The sequence below is a fragment of the Podarcis melisellensis genome (assembly GCF_964234715.1).
Source record: "Podarcis melisellensis genome assembly, chromosome: 8".
Classification (NCBI taxonomy): Eukaryota; Metazoa; Chordata; class Lepidosauria; order Squamata; family Lacertidae; genus Podarcis; species Podarcis melisellensis.
Window position 1 is genome coordinate 88,312,380 of NC_138540.1, and position 22,023 is coordinate 88,334,402.

The 22,023-nt window shown below is 48.9% G+C and overlaps 1 protein-coding gene across 1 annotated transcript in view; it reads left to right on the forward strand.

The window, feature by feature from the left end:
* Positions 1 to 4,036: 4,036 nt before the first annotated feature.
* Positions 4,037 to 22,023, forward strand: part of LOC309375981 (leucine-rich repeat and fibronectin type III domain-containing protein 1-like protein) — a 64,019-nt gene continuing 46,032 nt past the window's right edge. The window contains exon 1 of the mRNA XM_081922073.1: positions 4,037 to 5,371. The gene's annotated coding sequence lies outside the window, so the exon portion shown is untranslated. The remainder of the gene's footprint in view (positions 5,372 to 22,023) is intronic.

Sequence of the window (22,023 nt, forward strand, 5' to 3'; positions counted from 1 at the left end):
ATATGCAAACTCTCCTCCACTTCCTGTTCCTTAAGATGGCAGGGAAAATTAAGATGGCAGGGAAGCTGGGCTCAGGACGGCTAACAACAATCAAAATAGACCAACATTCTAAAAACATTCATTATAACATTAATTAAAATCAAATTAAAATCAAATTAATGGCAACCATCAAGCAAAATTCTGTGCAGATTGCCAGGGGGGGCGTCAGGCTGTGCCCTGGCCAAAGGCCTGGTGGAACAGCTCTGTCTTGCAGGCCCTGCGGAAAGATGTCAAGTCCTGCAGGGCCCTAGTCTCTTGTGACAGAGCGTTCCACCAGATTGGAGCCGCGGCCGAGAAAGCCCTGGCTCTAGTTGAGGCCAGCCTAACCTTTCTGTGGCCTGGGATCTTTAGGATGTTTTTATTTGCAGACCGTAAATTTCTCTGTGGGACATACCAGGAGAGGCGGTCCTTTGAATAGCAAGGTGGATAAGAACCTAAATCCACTTAGTCCAGCATCCGAGTCCATCACAGTCTCCTGTGGGAGGAAATCCCTCACTTTAGCTGTCCACTGCGTGAAGAAATCCTATCGTTTATCTGTCCTGGATATACAGAATTTGCCTTCTTTACAATAAGAGAGCTTGATAAAAAAATAGATATTTTTTTCTTTGTTTCCCAATATGCATGCAGAGCGTATTGGAAGCAAAGAAGCCTTCTTGCAGCAGATTTCCCAGGGAGCAATATATCGAAACACCCCCCCCCCACCCACCCAGTTCCTTTCTGGCCAGAACTTCTCTGCTCAGCTTCTCCCATTCAGCTCAGATGCAAATTGCCTTCCTCTCATCTTGGAGAGGCAATCTGCGCTGGGGATCTCATTCCAAGCAACAGAGAGAGGTCCCCAGCTATCAGGAGACCGGCTCTCCTGTCGTTCATTCCCAGTACTTCTTCACACAGAACATAGTTAAACTATGGAACTCACTGCCACAGTGTTGATGGGCCATGAACTTGGATGGCTTTCATGGAGGAGGAGAAAAATTCACGGAGGGGACGGCTGTCGATGGCTCCTAGCCAGGATGGCTCTGTTCTGCCTCCACGGTCAGAGGCAGTGATGCTTCTGAATTCTGGCTGCAGGAAATCGCAGGAGAGCAGAGTTGGGCTCAAATCCTGGTTTCTGGTTCCCCGCAGCCACAGTGATAAGAGGATGCTAGACTAGGTGGGCCTTGGTCTAATCCAGGGGTCAGCAAACTTTTTCAGCAGGGGGCCAGTCCACTGTCCCTCACACCATGTGGGGGGCCGGACTATATTTTTTTGGGGGGGGGAAAGAATGAATTCCTATGCCCCACAAATAACCCAGAGATGCATTTGAAATAAAAGGACACATTCTACTCTTGTAAAAACACGCTGATTCCCGGACCGTCTGCAGGCCAGATTGAGAAGGTGATTGGGCTGGATCCAGCCCCCGGGGCCTTAGTTTGCCTACCCATGGTCTAATCCATCATGCTATTTTAATTTTCTTATGAGCTCCCACCCCAGATATCCTTTTTACGATTAAGAAATATTCCTGGGACTTTCTGCAGTCGAAGGCTGCTTCCCTGCTGAGCTAAGCTAAGCCGATCCCTGATTCTGATGAATATTCCCACGCAGGGGGAGGCAGAAGACAGACCCCCCCATAGCGGTGCTTATGAGAGCACTCAAGATTTTGCAATATCTGCATCCCCACGTGACGATGCCGTTAGGACGTTGCAGGTTTCAATGCCCAAATAAAATTGGATGCTTCAGATAGGACCCATTGTGTTCATGCTAGCAAGCTTCTGAGCTACACAGAACCACCAGCCTCTTTCCCATTTCTGTGCCACATACAGGTTGCGGCCAGGAGGTGCTGGGGGGGGGGGGAGGAAAGGGAGAGGATCTATTAATATATTTGCTGAGCCAGCCGGCCAGGCTTAATCCTGGCATGAAGTGCTGACTCCCCCAAACCTACCCAAAAACTGGGTTACTGGCATGGCTGAGTTCCTTCACATTGGGAAGAAAAGCAGGAGAGTGGGGGGCAGAAGAGGCCTCATCCTGCATTTCCGGAAGGAGATGCTGGGCAAACTACGCTGCTTATAAATCTGTTGCCGTAGAGCAGCGGGCAGGGAGAGGACACCTCAGATCTCAGGGCTGAAAGTTAGAATCATAGAATTGTAGATTTGGAAAGCTGTTGAGTTTTTTCCCCTTTTATTTTAGGAAACCACCAAAATTTTGAGCTTTTTGGGGAGACCTCCACTGAAAATTGTGATTTTAAGCCATGGGTAGGCAAACTAATGCCCGGGGGGCCGGATCCTGCCCAATTGCCTTCCAAATCCGGCCTGTGGACGGTCCAGGAATCAGCATGTTTTTACATGAGTAGAATGTGTCCTTTTATTTAAAATGCATCTCTGGGTTATTTGTGGGGCATAGGAATTCGTTCTCCCTCCCCCCCAAAAAAATATTGTCCGGCCCCCCACAGGGTCTGAGGGACAGTGGACGGCCTGCTGCTGAAAAAGTTTGCTGACCCCTGTTTTAAGCTGTTTCTGGTGCTTTTTCCATTGCATTGACAGACATCCGTGTTTCCCCTGACATTTTGGCAATTTGGCAGAATCCTTTCCTGATGCCATTTTCACACCCGAAAACCAAGACATGTCAGGAATGGCAAGCCTAGCCTGGATGATTTTTTGCATAGAAAGAGGCAGCGTAGTGTAGTGGTTCAAGTGTTGGACTAGGGCCTGGGCGAGGCCAGAGTTCAAATCCCGCCACTTGACCATGAAACTCGCTGGAGGTGACCTTGAGGGTTAGAAGAGGGTCTAACCCTCTTGTGGGGTTTAAATGAGGAGAACCATGCATTCTACCTTGAGCTCCTGGGAGGAAAATATGGGCTATTTCAATGGCTGCAGGTTCTTGTGCTCATGTTCTGCTCAAAGGTTTCTCTGTCTGGTTGGCTGCTGTGAGACCAGGAAGCCCATCTACTTATATCATGTTCTTATGTAAGTTAAATTGTCCTTTATGGTCCTAATGCTAGCACATTTGCAAAGCTAAGCAGGGTCCGCTCTGGTTTCACGTTGGATGGGAGACCATGTGTTAAGATTCTTGCATTGCAGGGGGTTGGACTAGATGACCCTAGAGGTCCCTCCCATTCTATTATTCTAACATTGCGTTTAATAATCAGCTCTGGGACCTTTGTTGTTGTTGTTGTTTAGTCATGTCCGACTCTTTGTGACCCCATGGACCAGAGCACGCCAGGCCCTCCTGTCTTCCACTGCCTCCCGCAGTTTGGTCAAGCTCATGCTGGTAGCTTCGAGAACACTGTCCCACCATCTCGTCCTCTGTCGTCCCCTTCTCCTTGTGCCCTCCATCTTTCCCAACATCAGGGTCTTTTCCAGGGAGTCTTCTCTTCTCCTGAGGTGGCCAAAGTCTTGGAGCCTCAGCTTCAGGATCTGTCCTTCCAGTGAGCACTCAGGGCTGATTTCCTTCCGAATGGAGAGGTTGGATCTTCTTGCAGTCCGTGGGACTCTCAAGCGTCTCCTCCAGCACCAGAATTCCAAAGCATCCATTCTTCGGCAATCAACCTTCTTTATGGTCCAGCTCTCACTTCCATACATCACTACTGGGAAAACCAGAGCTTTAACTATATGGACCTTATTTTCCATGGAATTTTCTTGGCAGGGATACTGGAGTGGCTTGCCGGTTCCTGCTTCAGGGGGATCACGTTGGGTCAAAACTCTCCACTATGACCTGTCCACCTTGGGTGGCCCTGCATGGCATAGCTCACAGCTTCTCTGAGTTATTCAAGCCCCTTCTCCAGGGCAAGGCAGTGATCCATGAAGGGGTATGGGACCTTAGGGAGAAGCAACGCGGCAACCAGCCTGCCCTGGGTGCCAGTGATGGGTGCGTGTGAGCGTGCGAGCGAGTCAGCCACAATCAGGGGCAGCTAGCCCTCTAACCTGGGTGGGGCTTCTGCTGCGCCTTTAAGAGCCGGCGGGGCGGGGCGCCCGGTGCCTGGTCCGGAGCCCAGAAGCCGCCCTGCTTCTTCGCCGGCGCAAGCCAGAAGGAGGCGCTCCCTGAAGGCGCGGCTGCTGGCGCCGGGCATCCTGGGCCAGGGAGCCCGCGCCGGGTCTTGCAGGCTCCCGGCCCTCTCCATCTGCCCTCGGCGGGGCCATCCTGCCGGCGCGCTCCCTGCATCCCTCTCTCCATCCCCCGCATCTGGTACCCATCGCCTGGCAACCTGCATCCTCCATCCTCTGCGGATGCTCCGCTCTTGCCCCGCCGACCTCGAGCCCTAGAACCGCCGGGATTTTTTTTCCTCTTCCCTGCTCGGGGGGCTTTCTTCACATGCAGCGCCCGGCGGAGAGGGGCTGGCCGCTGTATCCCCCCACCCCGCTCCAAGCTGCGATGCCCACGGTGGGCGTGGGCCGCCCATCCCCCAACGGAGCAGTCCCTTTGCCCGGCAGCGCCCAAGCCGCCCTCTTTGGCTTCTAGAGAGATCTGCAAGGGCGATAGAGGAGCGGCGCTGTGGGGAGGGGGGGCAGAGGACAGGAGAGCCCCCCGGGGGACGCGCACCCCGTGCAATATTAACTCTTTGTCCTCCGCCGCGGCGGGATTGCAGACGGAAGAGATGGTGGTCGCCGCTGGTTGATTTTATTATCCATTAAACGTGCGCGTATCTGCTATCCGGGGCTGCTAACCTAACGAGAGAAAAAAAGGTGTTTTCTGGAGTCCCCTGGATGGCCGCTGCCTTTGCGAAGAGAAACCTCTGGGCAGTTTTGCAAGCTCCACGCCCTGGTGGAGAGAGAGAGATCGAGAGAAAGAGAGAGAGATCCCTTCCCCCATCTCCATATTCCTCACTGGAGACCAGCTGAAGGAAAGCAGAAGGAATCCCTCCGTCGGATGGCTCCCAGGGCTTGAGGATCGCTTCCGAAAGGTGAACCTAGGAAGATCTTGCAGGAAGGAGATGGGCTTTCCTCTTTGTTCTGGACAGCATCGTTTCAGGATGTGAAGCGACGGGCACCTCTCCTGGCACAGCGAGAAGACCGTTGCCTGGGGACCTCCAGCCCATCTTTTGCACCGAGAGCCTGGCAGAAGGCAGCGCGGCTGGCGCGGTGGGTTTCGACCTCCCCTCTCCCCGCTCTGTAGCTCTACAGATCTTATTTCATCGCAGGGGATTTTGGCCAACCGGGGGGCCAATGGGCACGCTGCCTGGCGTCCCTGGCGGTGCAGTGCTCTCCTCCGAACGGGCACATCGGTTTCCCCGATGGGAGCCGGGCTGCCAGTTCTAGGGACTTGGAGGAACTGGGATGGATGGTGGAGCAGCTGCCCTAGGAACCGGCCGCCGTGGGGAGTGAACCCCAACGTCTATGGGTCCCTGGAGCTGCAGAGCAAGGTACGTTGCTGGGCTGTCGGGGCTTCTTGGCACCCAGAGACTCCTCCGGAGATTTGGGGCGGAAGGCGACCTGTCTGGGAGGGAGCTGGGTGGAGTATTGGCTCTGGAGACAGTGTTGTAAAAAAATAAAGATGAAATATATTTGTAGCATGCTCTGCCTTACAAAACCTTGCCCAAATAGAAATCTATGTTGCTAAAGAGCTCTCAGTTGCATCTATCGGCTAGAAACATTTTGGGGGGTGGATTTGTGATAGATTTGGTTTTTTATTTTTTGAGGAGTTGGAGGAAGAACCAGGATTTTAACCAGATAAAGGTGGTTTTTCTGAGCATGTGCCGAGTGCATTTGCTTTGCCACTGAATTCCTGTGCCTACTGAGGCCTCGCCCGACTTTGGCCATTAAAAATAAATCTGGAAGATGAGGAAGAAGAAGTAGAGCATGTGCAGAGTGCCTTTCCCCATCACGGCTCAGTTATTCTTGCAAGGGCCATGGGAAGTGATGGGGAAATCTTATGCCACCTCATCCCTTCCTGTCCCCTTGATTTTCTTTTCGCAGTCCATCCCCCGCCTTCCTGCCCTGTTCATTAAAAACAGAATTATTCTAATCTACTCTTCCACGATGGGTGTGTGTGTCACACACTAAGGAGACGGATCAGTGGAGATTAAAAGAAAAGAAAATTAGACACAAATAAGAACTCTCCAAATGGCCATCAAACCCTTGGCTCCCGAGGATGATATTGCTACCGATTATTATGGGATGTAATTTGCATGCCCAAGTGCTTTACAGCGACTGTCTTCTTAACAAAGAGGAGTGATTAAGATGCTTTAGAGATCACCCCCCCCGCCGCCGTAAAATGGGGGGGTTTTAATTATTGAACTCTTGGGTTTTGTTGTGAGATCATTCCTTCAAAGCCCTTTGAGCGAGGAGATGGGAGCGCACAGTGATTCATAATAATATGATCTCCCTTTTTTGTGGCTGCCTCGCCCAGCGAGAAGTTGCTTTGGCCCCTTTTAAAAGAAGCTAGAAGGAAAAACATCGCTTCCTCCGGACTGTGAAATTGCACTGCCCTCCCCCCACTGCGTGGGGTGAACCCCTAAAACCCTTGCAGTGTGGGAGTGACGTGTGTATGTGTTTGCGCCTTGCCCTTCCTGGCACCCCGAAATTCGCTGCCCACTCTTGCCGGAGTTGCTAGGAGAGCTGAGCCAATGAAGCGAGATTAAGGAAATTTACGAGATTTCAGGATATCTGTGTGATATAAGGTGTGGCAAGTGACTGAAATGGTTTCCCCCCCTGTTCCTGAGTCCAGGTTTCCATCTCGCAGCTTCGTTTGGATGGCTCCAACTCTATTTCTCCCACAAACACTGATTTTCTTAAAATTTCAGCTATTTGCGACCTGGTGACTTTATTATTATTATTATTAACCTACCCTTCATCCTAAAGTCTCAGGATGGGTCGCAACGATAAAACACAATATTTAAAAGAGTTTAAAACAGTGGGGTGTAGTGGTTAGCGTGTTGGAGTAAGAGCTGGGAGACCAGGGTTCAAATCTCCCACAAGACATGAGTGGCTGTGACCGTGTGTGTGTGTGTGTGTGTGTGTGTGTGTGTGTGCAATCACTGCCTCTCAGCTGACCCTCCTGCACAAGGTTGTTAAATAAAGAGGGGACCCATATATTACATCACCTTGAACTCATGGGAGAAAAAAGGATACGAATGCAACCAACAAATAAATAATAATAAAAAACTTGCAATCACAAAAATCAGGCGGGTCCTAAAAACATACACCCCAAGTGTCTAAAGCCAGGGCGAAGGGGTTTGCAATTTCCATCCCCAATCCCAAATTTCCTACAAGCAGAGGGCAAGAATCTTGGGCTGTAAGTATTTGGGGAATGTACGCTGTTGAGCAGCTAGTTTAAGGCAGGCTTTGCTAATCTGGCGCCCTCCAGATGTTCTGGGCAACAACTCCTGTAAACTGCTGGGAGTTGTAGCGCACAACATCTGGAGGGTGCCAGGTTGGCAAACGATGGGTTAAGAGAAGAGGCTGCCTGGTTCTTTCCTCTGACAGGGACAAGAGGGTATAGGGCAGTGTTTCCCAAACGTGGTTTCTCCAGCTGCTTAGGGACTACAATTCCCATCATCCCTGACCACTGCTCTTGCAACTAGGGATGATGGGAGTTGTAGTCCAAAAAAAAGCCAGAGAACCAAGTATGAGAAGCATTTGTACAGAGACACAATCCAAACAGCTTCGCTCTGGGCTGCAGCACACCTCGAGTTGGGAATCTGGGGTAGAATCATAGAATCATAGAGTTGGAAGAGACCACCAGGGCCATCGAGTCCAACCCCCTGCCAAGCAGGAAACACCATCACAGCACTCCTGACATATGGTTGTCAAGCCTCTGCTTAAAGACCTCCAAAGAAGGAGACTCCACCACACTCCTTGGCAGCAAATTCCACTGTCAAACAGCTCTTACTGTCAGGAAGTTCTTCCTAATGTTTAGGTGGAATCTTCTTTCTTGTAGTTTGGATCCATTGCTCCGTGTCCGCTTCTCTGGAGCAGCAGAAAACAACCTTTCTCCCTCCTCTATGTGACATTCTTTTATATATTTGAACATGGCTATCATATCACCCCTTAACCTCCTCTTCTCCAGGCTAAACATGCCCAGCTCCCTTAGCCGTTCCTCATAAGGCACCGTTTCCAGGCCTTTGACCATTTTGGTTGCCCTCCTCTGGACACGTTCCAGTTTGTCAGTGTCCTTCTTGAACTGTGGTGCCCAGAACTGGACACAGTACTCCAGGTGAGGTCTGACCAGAGCAGAATACAGTGGCACTATTACTTCCCTTGATCTAGATGCTATACTCCTATTGATGCAGCCCAGAATTGCATTGGCTTTTTTAGCTGCTGCGTCACACTGTTGGCTCATGTCAAGTTTGTGGTCAACCAAGACTCCTAGGTATCCAGCGGCGATCCTCTCCAGATGTTGTGGGGGCTCCCATCACCTTGACAATTAGCCACAGGCTGATGGGAATTGTAGTCCAGAATATCCAAAGGGTTGGCTACCCATGGAGTGGATAGGGAATATCCATTTGTTTCTCTTTCATTTCCTTTCTCAAGTCTCTAGTCCTCAAGAAAGGCAGAAAGACGTTTAGGGGTCCGCACTGAGCACGGACTTGGAACTTTTTTCGCAGAATGTGAACTTTCCCCCAAAGTGTTCGTGTGTCCCCGTCCCCCCCCCATTTTGACTCTGCACCAGAAATAGTCATTCTGCAAGAGGCAGGCAGAAACATTCAAGCGGTAAAGGGGTAGGGCGTTTTGAACCCTTCCCTGACCCTCTTTTTTGGGGGGGGGGTTTGCTTCTCCTGCCTCCCCCCTTGTCCCATGCCCTTGTTTCACTTGCTAATGTGAGCTAAATAAATTCTGCAACAAACAAACAAACAAGCCCAAAGCCTTGCAATATTAATACGTCATGTAAATTAATGCTGTTTTGCATAAATTACTTGGAGCGGAGCGAATCTGGACTTTCTCTGAGCAGAAATCCGAGTGTAGCGTATGCATTATGGATTCAGTAACCCGCAAGTTGTTTTCCTCAGCGGAGCTCTGAACAAGCTCTGTGTCTCATTTTGCACAACAGACCCAAAGAGAGAGTCGTTCTTTATTCCCCCCTGCCTTGCAGCTTGGCTTACTTGTTCGAGTTACCTCATCAACGAAAGACCAAAAATGCAGAGAGAATACAGAAGTCTTTATTGCAGCAGAATAAAGATCATATATTTATTCAAGCATCCTGTTAACAGATCTGATATAGGCCACATTTTACGCAAGGTGTTTCAGCGTGAGCCAAACCAGCTTCCTTTTGCATGAGGTCTTCATCAGCTGCTTAATGCAACGTTAGGAAACACAGCAAACCTGTACAAATAAAATAAAAATAAATGAAGGGCATGTTAAGGTCAGTGCTTCTGAAGTTATCAGCCAACCGTACATCAAAAGTGGCAAACTAAATATTCACCAACAGGCCTTGACATCTGGCGCATAAAATTTTAAAGGAGGCAGGCAAAACGATTCGCTTCAAATCTACGTTCTCAACAGCTGCCCTGGGTAGATAAACTGACAATTGTCAGTAATAACCAATTAAATTCGCATCTACTCTCTGAAGCCCCCAAAGAGTTTGGGGGAGAGAGGGAGGTTGGATTAGATAGGGCATGGTGAACCTTTGGATCTCTGGGTGTTGCCGAACCACAACTCCCATGGCGACTGGCCGTGCACGCTGGGGCTGATGGGAATTGTAGTTCAGCAGCAGTTGGAGGGTGCCACCTAGATTCGACCTCGGAGCGCCAACCTTCAACTCAGTCATGCATTTGGTAACCCCTCTGCCCTGTGGAACTCCCTCCCACCAGATGTAATGGAAACAAACAACTATCTGACTTTTAGAAGAAATCTGAAGGCAGCCCTGTTTAGGGAAGCTTTTAATATTTGATATTTTATTTTGTTTTTAATCTGTTGGGAGCCGGCCAGAGTGGCTGGGGAAATCCAGCCAGATGGGGTGATGATGATGATGATGGTGATGATGATTATCCTGACTAAACATTAGGAGTTACTTTCTGAGAGCAAGAGCCGTCTGAGCGGGGAACAGATCCCTTAGGAAGTTGGTGTAATCTCTTTCATTGGAGGCTAGATAGCCGCTTGCCAGGGATGCATTCGCTGTGATTCCTGCATTGCAGGGGGTTGGACTAGATCAGGGGTCAGCAACCCGCGGCTCCGAAGCCGCATGTGGCTCTTTAACACCTTTGCCGCGGCTCCGGGGCGGATACTAGCGAGGGGAGGAGGCGCATTGTGCGCCCCGACACTCCCCACTGTGGCGGGCGCTGTACTGGCTGTGATGTCGCATGGGGGCGGTGCGTGCGTTAGTCCCGACGTCACTTTCCCACCCGCCCGCTACATTGTAAGGGGCATGTACGCTGGTCACTGCATTGAAAGGGGGCATGTATGCTGGTCACTGTTTTGAAGGCGAGTGAAGAACACACACACACAAAAAGGTAACTTGTTAATTTAACCTTTATTTCTATGAGGAGGAGTAATTCTGAGGGGTCAAACAAAGAAATAATAAAAAAGTGACAAAAAAGTTATTTTTATAATGACGAGTTTTGCGGCTCCCAGTTTTTTTTTCCTTCGGAAACGGGTCCAAGTGGCTCTTTTTGTCTTAAAGGTTGCAGACCCCTGGACTAGATGATCCCCAGGAGACCCTTTCCACCTCTTCAATTATATGATTAAATTAGAACAAACGAGTCACGAAGGCTGGTCATGGTGCAAGGAAATCAGGATGAATGCTCAATAAACAGGTCATCTGGAGGAGCCCCTGCTCCAAATGCCCCATCCAAACACCCCCTGCATTGCAGGGGATTGGGCTAAATGACCTTTGGGTGTTTTTTCTGTTAATGGAGAAATCTGCACAAAAAACAAGGACCCCAGCAAGAATACCAGAGCAAAACAGCAGCCAGTAGGCTTGGTCTTGATTGAAGACTGTCGCCACAGGACTCCCACCTGCCACCAGGTGGAACAAGATGGAAGCCCAGAACAAAAGAAAACCCAAACTTTTATTAGCTGCTAATCCCCATGTTACACCTCCCCATACATCATGGTTACATCATGAAAGGTGAGGTCTGGTGGCAGTAATCTGAGCATCCTGGACCCTGCCCCATGGTTCCCCTTGCCCTCCACCAAACACCCATCAAGTGTAACAAAAAAGATATTTACATTTCCCTGTTTCCCAGGCAAGTTAACTGCACCCTTTTGTCTTCATCTGGGTTTGTTATTTCTGGAATGGCTACCTGTCTGGCACTCAGGTATCAGGATGCCAGGGATTATCACTCAGGCAGAGGGGCTGCTGAGGAGCTGAGCTCACAGGTCTATATGAATTTCTGAAGTTTCCCCAGTGAGCCAGCACATAGATGAATTTATCAGTGAATTCCTACATTTGGTATCGTGCAGCAAAGGCCCTTGGAATAGATAGGAAGAAACTGTGACGAAGTGTTTCGTGGGGACAAGTCACAAAAGTGATTGTGCTGATTTTGGTAGTGGGCTGCATGTGCAGGATATCTGCTGGAGGGGCAACCCCCCCCCCCGCCCAACCTATACATAAATTCCTGCAACATTTCCACGTCTAGAATTCTATGATTGGTCAGATGGCCTTTAATCCCTCAGAGCTCCCAAATAGGAGGAGGAGGAGGCCTAAAGTGAAAAAAAAAAAGCAAGGAGGGGTGTGCCCTAATTCTGAACCTAATTGTGTGTCATCCCCCCCCCCTTCAGCCTCCCCTCATCTCGCTTTTGCCCACAAGGCTCGAGTCATCAGAACAGGCTGTCTGTAGCTGGAGGCATTGTTCATAATGATTGCTGTTGGCTCTGAAATTAATGACAGCAGGTGGGGGTGCGGGTGGGGGAAAGGGCAGTCATCCAGCCTCCCAAACGAAGCCCTGGGATCCTGGCAAAAGCAATTTGCTACCAGGAGATGAGGAGGAGGAGGAGACCAGTGGGCCTTAATGCCAGTTGACTCAGCTCTCTCCCTCCACGACGAGCCCCAGCCTGGGCCTGGCTCAATGGGGTGCCCTCGACGTGGGCTGGCATTTGGTCCCAGATGCGCCAAAGCACCACGTTCGTAGGGCTTGCCCCCTGCCTGCCCGCCCACCCGAGCAGATGTTGGATCTGGCCATGGTGACGCATGCCTTAGTTAGCTCCCGGTTGGGCTACTACAACGCGCTTGGAGGTGGGCTGTCTTTGAAAAGTAGCTCCAGCTCCTCCTGAAAGTGGCAGCCAGACCTCTGAATGGGATCGGTTACATGAAGAAGTGGAGGCAGTGAGAGATTTCACTTTCTTGGGTTCCATGATAACTGCAGATGGTGACAGCAGCCACGAAATTAAAAGACTCCTGCTTCTTGGGAGAAAAGTGATGACAAACCTAGACAGCATCTCATCCTCTGTCGTCCCCTTCTCCTTGTGCCCTCCATCTTTCCCAATATCAGGGTCTTTTCCAGGGAGTCTTCTTTTCCGTATAGTTAAAGCTCTGGTTTTTCCAGTAGTGATGTATGGAAGTGAGAGCTGGAGCATAAAGAAGGCTGATCGCCGAAGAATGGATGCTTTTGAATTCTGGTGCTGGAGGAGACTCTTGAGAGTCCCATGGACTGCAAGAAGATCAAACCTCTCCATTCTGAAGGAAATCAGGCCTGAGTGCTCACTGGAAGGACAGACCGTGAAGTGGAGGCTCCAAGACTTTGGCCACCTCATGAGAAGAGAAGACTCCCTGGATATTTAAGTATACCTTCACCAAGAAACCAGAGGCCTTCCTTCTGGGCATGGTCGGCCAGAACGTGTTAAAGAAGGATAGAACATTTTTTATGTACGCTACAACGGCGGCAAGGATACTTATTGCTAAGAGCTGGAAAACCCAAGATCTACCAACACTGGAAGAATGGCAGATGCAGCTGATGGACTATATGCAACTGGCCGAGATGACTGGCAGAATCCGCGACCTGGGAGAGGAGAGGGTTGAAGAAGACTGGAAGAAATTTAAGATTTATTTACAAAAGTATTGTAATTTGGTTGAATCCTAACAAGGAAGCCAGAGCAGAAATAACTGTCTACCATTAAAATTATAATTTTTTATTTGAGTTTAACCTAAACATTGCACTTAAGAGTATAAACAAGATGATAATTTGCTTGGAAAAATTCGTTTTTAATGATGAGAGTGGAAGCGGAAGACGTGAGGGAGTCCGCAATAGAATGAAAAGATGTTATGAAACCTATTTTGTTTGTTAAATATGTATCTGTAAAAAATCTTAATAAAAATTTTTATAAAAAAAAAAAAAAAAAAAAGAGAAGACTCCCTGGAAAAGACCCTGATGTGGGGAAAGATGGAGGGCACAAGGAGAAGGGAACGACTGAGGACGAGATGGATGGACAGTGTTCTCGAAGCTACAAACATGAGTTTGACCAAACTGCGGGAGGCAGTGGAAGACAGGCGTGCCTGGTGTGCTTTGGTCCAGGGGGCCACGAAGAGTCGGACACAACTAAATGACAACAACAGGGGGCATGTTGAATAAAGACATAAGAAGAGCTTGCTGGATCAGGGAAGAAGGCCACCTAGTCCAGCATTGCATTCTCTCCTCTCCCCCCAGCTGTTTCCAGATGCTGAACTTAAGAAGTAAGTTGGTGTTTCCTACTTGGCAGGGGGTTGGACTCAATGGCCCTTGTGGTCTCTTCCAACTCTATGATTTTATGATTCTAAGTATTTCTGCCTCTGACAGTAGAGGCAGGGTGTAGTCATCATAGTTGGCCATCAATAGTCCTCTCCTCCTCCCTGAATTTGTCTTATTCCCTTTTAAAGCCATCTAGGTTCAGCTGTGTGGAGGATTTCCCTTTATCGGGCTCAAATCTTCCAGCATTCAGCTTCCTTGGGTAGCTACGTGTTCCTGTCTTAAGAAAGACTTTCTCCATGCTATTGGTTACTACCAAGCTACTTTAAGTGAATTCAAATCACCAGGGTCTGATGAGATGCACCCATGGGTAATAAAGAAGCTTGCGGATATAATCTCAGAGCCTCTGTGTATAATATTTGAGAATTCTTGGGGAATACATGAGGTCCCTGCAGACTGGAGGCAGGTAAATGTTGTCCCCATCTTCAAAAGGAGGAAAAAAGGAGACCCAGATAACTACTGACTTGTCAGCTTGGTGTCGATAACAGAAAAGGTCCTTGTTGTTGTTTTGTTGTTTAGTGGTGTCCGCCTCTTCGTGACCCCTGGACCAGAGCACTCCAGGCACTCCTGTCTTCCGCTGCCTCCCGCAGTTTGGTCAAACTCATGCTGGTAGCTTCGAGAACACTGTCCCACCATCTCGTCCTCTGTCGTCCTCTCCTCCATCTTTCCCAACATCAGGGTCTTTTCCAGGGAGTCTTCTCTTCTCACAAGATGGCCAAAGTCTTGGAGCCTCAGCTTCAGGATCTGTCCTTCCAGTGAGCACTCAGGGCTGATTTCCTTCAGAATGGAGAGGTCTGATCTTCTTGCAGTTCATGGGACTCTCAAGTCTCCTCCAGCACCATAAAGGGTCTGAGAATGGATAATTAAACAGTGAGTCTTTGAACATTTCTGCATCAATAGGAGTATAGCATCTAGATCAAGGGAAGTAATAGTGCCACTGTATTCTGCTCTGGTCAGACCTCACCTGGAGTACTGTGTCCAGTTCTGGGCACCACAGTTCAAGAAGGACACTGACAAACTGGAACGTGTCCAGAGGAGGGCAACCAAAATGGTCAAAGGCCTGGAAACGATGCCTTATGAGGAACGGCTAAGGGAGCTGGGCATGTTTAGCCTGGAGAAGAGGAGGTTAAGGGGTGATATGATAGCCCTGTTCAAATATATAAAAGGATGTCACATAGAGGAGGGAGAAAGGTTGTTTTCTGCTGCTCCAGAGAAGCGGACACGGAGCAATGGTCCGAAACTACAAGAAAGAAGATTCCACCTAAACATTAGGAAGAACTTCCTGACAGTAAGAGCTGTTCGACAGTGGAATTTGCTGCCAAGGAGTGTGGTGGAGTCTCCTTCTTTGGAGGTCTTTAAGCAGAGGCTTGACAACCATATGTCAGGAGTGCTCTGATGGTGTTTCCTGCTTGGCAGGGGGTTGGACTCGATGGCCCTTGTGGTCTCTTCCAATTCTATGATTTCGGAAAGGAGCTGTGATGATTAAGACCCAGCATGGGTTTTTATCGAAAACAAGTCATGCCAGACGAATCTCATTTCTTTTATTTTGATAGTCACAAGCTAATGCCGCAGAAGACAGAATCACTCTTCAAAATGACCTTAACAGATTGGAGAACTGGCCCAAATTGATAGAATGAATTTCAATAGGGACAAATGTCAGGTTCTAAACTTAGGCAGGAGGAACCATATGCACCAATATAAGATGGGGGACACCTGGTTTCCCAGCAGTACATGTGAAAAGGATCTAGGGGTCTTAGGAGACCACAAGCTCTATATGAATTGGGCCCAGAATACCTGAAATATCACCTCTGCCTATACGTCTGGGTGCTAGCAACCTCAGGTGAGTCCCTGTAATAGTAAGAATAATAATAGAAATAGTCAAAACAAAAAAAATTCCTTCCAGTAGCACCTTAAAGACCAACTAAGTTAGTTCTTGGTATGAGCTTTCGTGTGCATGCACACTTCTTCAGATACACACAGATACGTGTGTGTATCTGAAGCACGTATCTTCAGATACGTGCATGCACACGAAAGCTCATACCAAAAACTAACTTAGTTGGTCTTTAAGGTGCTACTGGAAGGATTTTTTTTGTTTTGACTATGGCAGACCAACACGGCTACCTATCTGTAATAGAAATAGTAATAGTAAGAATAATAATGGCTGCTGCAGTTGGTGTTTGGATAGTCATCCATCATGTAGTCTTTTGCTGTGATCTCTGCATTGCAGGGGGTTGGTCTGGATGACCTTTGGGGTTCCCTTCGAACTCTACAATTCTGTGGTTCTCTTCTATCTCAGGGTTGTCTCTTGCATCCCTAGCAGCTGCCTTGCACCATCTGGAACTTGTTCTTCGTTTGCCAAAGAGCCAGGGTGCGGCTGCTCCTCCCAGAGCACTGCGTGACTGTTGCCCCACACGGCCCCTTTTGCCATGGGGCGGGGAGCGACTGTGCTTCCAACCCTCCCCCAAAGTCCACTCTAGAAACGACTCCTAAGAATGGTTTGCATGCACGGATGCGGCAAATGGGTTTGCAAAATTGCGGCGCCTTGCAAAAACAGGCTAGCAGCAAGCAGAACTGGCCACGGTTGTGTGTTAGGATAATAGAGTCTTGGAACTGTAGGGCTGGAAGGCTCCCCAAGGGCGATCGAGTCCAACCTCCCTGCAATGCAGTGTTGCTGATGGCGAACTCATGTCCTCCCTGGGTTTTTGTTCTGTGAAAAGGAGCTCCCCGCCCCCAGAAATCTAGCTCCTCCGGGTGATGCATCTTGGGAGAAGGTGGGAAAAGTTTGTGCTACTGCATGAAAATACAAGCCAGTGTGCCCCCATAGTGTGGAACCTCAACCCCTTTGTCTCAGGTTCGGGGTGTGTGTGCTGGGACAGAGAGCTCAAGGCAAAATCCAACCTCTCTGCCTTTTCCTTCCACTGAAGTTCCTAGTCCTCATGAACTGTGATGAAAACACTCTTTCTTAACTCCTTAGTAAAAGGACCCCTGACCATTAGGTCCAGTCGTGGCCGACTCTGGGGTTGCGGCGCTCATCTCGCTTTACTGGCCGAGGGAGCCGGTGTACAGCTTCCGGGTCATGTGGCCAGCAGGACTAAGCCGCTTCTGGCAAACCAGAGCATCGCACGGAAATGCCGTTTACCTTCCTGCCGGAGCGTTTGACATACTTTCAACTGCTAGGTTGGCAGGAGCAGGGATCAAGCAACGGGAGCTCACCCCGTCGCGGGGATTCGAATCACCGACCTTCTGATCGGCAAGTCCTAGGCTCTGTGGTTTAACCCACAGCGCCACCCGCGTCCCCTTAACTCCTTAGCCTCTGCAAAATTTCATACTGGATTTTGATGGGTATGTGTGTGTGGATGTGTCAGGGCCGGATTTAGGTTTGACGAGGCCCTAAACTACTGAAGGTAATGGGGCCCTTTATATGTCCAGCTGTCCTTTGTCAACAACAAATTCTCGCTGTTTTTTGTGTTGAACATATGCTATATGGTAATTGATGGACCCAATAAAGCCATTTGCGCATCACAAAATAGGAGCCTACACAACACAAAGCACGGTTGCTGTATGTAGGTTTTATTTTATTTGTTTTTTATCTTATATTTTGGAAATGTACATCCAGTTTTTTTCCCTTTAAATTTTTTTGGGCCCCCCAAGAGAGTGGGGCCCTAAGCTATCGCTTGTTTAGCTTATATGTAAATCCGGCACTGGTGTGTGATAGCGATAGAAAGACACAAGGGACCGTCTTTGTACAATAAAGGTCATACACACAGCCACTCACAGACTTCCTTTTTTGGATATTGGCCAGAACCAAGAAGGTATACTTGAACCCTGGTTTAAGATCTCCTGATATTCTTCCCCCAGACTGCTTGGCGGTTTTCCCAGAGTTGAAATCTCAACTTTTTTTTTTTATGTGACCATAATTATCCTTTTCCCCAGTGGTCTTGAATTCCATCATTTTAGAAAACGTTTGCGTGTGTAGGCTGGAGCAAATCGACTTAACAAAGGGAGAAATCTGCCTCTTTGCTTGAACTTCTATTGAACTTTTTGATTCCCAGGCCGTCAGCGAAAGCAAAATAGCTCCTAATTATGCTCTTCATTTATTAATTAGCTGGTGATGGCTGGAGGTAGCTTGCCATCCACCCCCGGATTTAATTCCCTACCTCGTTGCTCTTAATTGTAACAAACTATGCGGAAGAGCAGCACCAAAGTAATTTTTCCTTCTGGAAATATCTCTCTCTGCTTTGGACACTCAGATGGGAAGATCTATTAACCGCTGCATGTCTGGACCGGATGAGATTGCAGCTTTGACCTCTGCACTCTTAGTGCCCCTTATTTTAACAGAGTTTTGCAGATTGCAGCAAGGAGTTTAGCTGCAAAGAGCAGACTCAAGATGAGACAGGAACAGCTCAGAGGCGCTCCATCTCAATTGTCTTTCTCTTCCTGGTGTGTGTTGGGAATAATAATAATAATAATAATAATAATAATAATAATAATAATAATAATTTATTTATACTCCACCCATCTGGCTGGGCTTCCCCAGCCACTCTGGGCAACTTCCAACAAAATATTAAAATACCATAATACATCAAACATTAAAAGCTTCCCTAAACAGGGCTGCCTTCAGATGTGCTTCTAAAAGTCTGGTAGTTGTTGTTCTCTTTGACATCTGGTGGGAGGGCGTTCCACAGGGAGGGCGTCACTACCGAGAAGGCCCTCTGCCTGGTTCCCTGTAACGTGGCTTCTCTCAGTGAGGGAACCGCCAGAAGGCCCTTGGCGCTGGACCTCAGTGTCCGGGCAGAACGATGGGGGTGGAGATGCTCCTTCAGGTCTACTGAGCCTTTGAGGCCGTTTAGGGCTTTCAACTTCAGCACCAACACTTTGAATGGTGTTCGGAAATGTACTGGGAGCCAATGTAGGTCTTTTAAGACTGGTGTTATGTGGTCCCGGTGGCCGCTCCCAGTCACCAGTCTAGCTGCCGCATTCTGGATTAGTTGTAGTTTCTGGGTCATCTTCAAAGGTAGACCCACGTAGAGCGCATTACAGTAGTCCAAGCGAGATATAACCAGAGCATGCACCACTCTGGCGAGGCAGTCCACAGGCAGATAGGGTCTCATCCTGTGTACCAGATGGAGCTGGCAGACAGCTGCCCTGGACACAGAATTGACCTGCGCCTCCATGGACAGCTGTGAGTCCAAAATGACTCCCAGGCTGCACACCTGGTCCTTCAGGGGCACAGTTACCCCATTCAGGACCAGGGAGTCCCCCACACCTGCCCGCCTCCTGTCCCCCCAAAACAGTCCTTCTGTCTTGTCAGGATTCAACCTCAATCTGTTAGCTGCCATCCATCCCCCTACCGCCTCCAGAAACTCAACGTTCAGCCAGGAGCCTAACCCAAGGCTTATTCCGACTCCCATATTATCGTTCCGTTTCAGGCGAGAAGGAACCACAGGATCACAGAACCACAGAATTGTAGAGTTGGAGGTGTGTTTGTGTGTGTGGAGGTTACGGTCATTTTGCAAAAGCTCTTCGCACATGCTCAGAGGCTCCCATATACTACAAAGCCAGGGCAGAAACCCTGGGTTTTCATGCCTCGCCAGCTATTAAATCTTTCGGCAGCTTTAGGCAAGCAATTCATTTTTTAAAAATTTTCTTTGCTTTTCCGCCCGCCCAAAGTGGACCTCTAGGCTAACCTACTCTGCAGGGTTGTTGTTATATGCTTGCTCATATACAGTAATATCTTTGCAAAGCGGCTTGAGCATGTGAGAACACTGCTTATCGACATAACACATTGGGGAGCAGCCTCTAATCGATAGGCTGTCATTTCCAGCAAAGACAGATGTTAATTTGTGGGGCTTTAATTCCCTCCTAATTTTTTCTCCATTGCTCTAATGTGGTGTGCGGGGAGCGGCGGCTTTCGAGTGGGTGTTTTGTGTGGGATTGCTGGATCAGGCCAAGGACTTGGAAGGGACCCCCCAAAGGCCATCTAGTCCAACCCCCCTACAATGCGGGAATTCTAGTGCTGCAGAAATCTGCGTAGTTGGTGCAGGAATCATAGTCCAGCAACCTGTTCTTACAGTGACCACCCAGAGGCCCCAATGCGAAGTCTGAAAGCAGGATTCGAACACAGAGCCCTCTCCCTTCCAGTGGTTTCCAGCAGCTCGCTTTCAGAAGCATTGCTGCCTTCAACTGTGGATCCATTGATACTACTAGCCATTGATAGCCCTCCATGAATTTGTCTAATCCTTTTCTACAGCTGTGCAAGTTGGTGTGCAAGCTGCATGAAAAAGGGCTTTATTTTCTCCGTCCTGAATCTTTCAGCCATCCTGGGCCCCTCAGGATAGGCTTGCATCTCTCCTTAAATATATCTCGTGCGTGCAAGTTCCCCCTGTCCTTGACATCAAAATTCCAGCCTGCATTCACCCTTTTTAAATCTAGATTTGCCCCTTTCTGGGGGAAATCGAAATGCTGCTCTCTTTTTTCTCCCTTCCCCTGCTTCATTTGGAAGCCCCCATGGAATAACGAAAGAGGGCTATTTAAAAACAAAGTAGGTTTTTTGTTTCGGAAGGATATTGCTTTTTCCGTCAACACTTCACATTAGCTAGATTGAGCTCTGGTAATGCGCCAAAATATGAAATATTGGGCGATTGCGCGGAAGAATCTTGACATGAATCTGCTGGAAATTATTTAATCGGCTGACAGCCTTTATTGCTCTGGCGGCTTCATCCATTCTGGGGTTCAGCCCTCTGGCTGAAACAGGTTCAGGGGCTAAAAAGCCCAGATGGATGCCGCTTTTGGCTGCGTGATCGGCCTTGTGGGTGCAGGGTCCCAGCCGCTGGCTACTTCCAGCAGCCTCCGGGTGACATTTCCCCCATCTCCGCAGGCCATCTCCAGTGTTTCCTCAGCCCCTCTGGGGAGCTAGTCCTCATTAAATATGTCACGTCAGATAGCAGTGGCGCCAAAAGCAGATGCTTGTGTCATTGATATCTGAACGGATTTCAACGCACAGCCTCTCCCAAGCACTCAGGAGGGTTTGCTGAGCTTACGCCTGCCAGCGCTCTCACAATATGATCTATAAATCCTGTGCCTTGCTCCCAGATATTGCAGTTATTTTCTGGTGAGGTTCTCTGCATGTGCCCTTGCGCTATCGGTTGGGGAATTCAGAAACTGGAGAATCTCTTGTTCTACTTTGTTTTAAAACGATCCAGCTGGATAGCTCAGTTGGTTAGAGTGTGCTGCTGATAACGCCAAGGTCACAGGTTTGATTCCCATATGGAACAGCTGCATATTCCTGCTATTGCAGGGAGCTGGACTAGATCAGGCATGTCCAACAGGTAGATTGTGATCTACCGGTAGATCACTGGATGTCTGTGGTAGATCACTGGGCTCAACAAGTTTGGCTCCCCCCCTGTTACGGAAAAATCTAGGTGCGAGGCTGCTCAGTCCCCCAGCTGGTTGGGCAGAACCCGCGGGTCCCTGCGGAATAAAGGAAGGAGTCCAGCCACCAACTGGAGCAAAGAGCTGTAGACCAAATTTTATTGCGCAACAGGTTCAAAGAGGAATTTTGTGCTCCGAAGATGGGGTGACAAGGACTTTTAAAACTTTCCCACCATATCCCAGAATACAGTTCATACAGCATCATTGATACATCACTGACATGTCACAAAAGGGGAGGGGTAGGCAGGGGTTACACTAGTTTAATCTTGGCAAACATGTCCAGGCAAGTCCTTGGTACAAGATTAGCATAAGCAGACATGTCAGGGCAAGACCCAGGTATAAGATGAGCATAGGCAAACACCTCTGAAGTCCCACCACTCAAAGTACAATAGAAGTTCCTTTGCATGTCTGGAGCCTGAGGCGAGTCAGGTGATGAGATTTGGCTTCCCTTGGCTAACAATTGTTGTTGTTGAGTCATTGAGTCGCGTCCGCCTCTTTGTGACCCCCTGGACCAGAGCACGCCAGGCACTCCTGCCTTCCACTGCCTCCCGCAGTTTGGTCAAACTCATGATGGTAGCTTTGAGAACACTGTCCCACCATCTCGTCCTCTGTCGTCCCCTTCTCCTTGTGCCCTCCATCTTTCCCAACATCAGGGTCTTTTCCAGGGAGTCTTCTCTTCTCATGAGGTGGCCAAAGTATTGAAGCCTCAGCTTCAGGATCTGTCCTTCCAGTGAGCACTCAGGGCTGATTTCCTTCAGAATGGAGAGGTTTGATCTTCTTGCAGTCCATGGGACTCTCAAGGGTCTCCTCCAGCACCAGAATTCAAAAGCATCCATTCTTCTGCGATCAGCCTTCTTTATGGTCCAGCTCTCACTTCCATACATCACTACTGGGAAAACCAGAGCTAACATTGAGCCCAGCAATTGTCACCTCTGGGAACTTCCTGGAGTCCCTTTTCAAGGGAAAAATGAATGAATGAAGGAAGG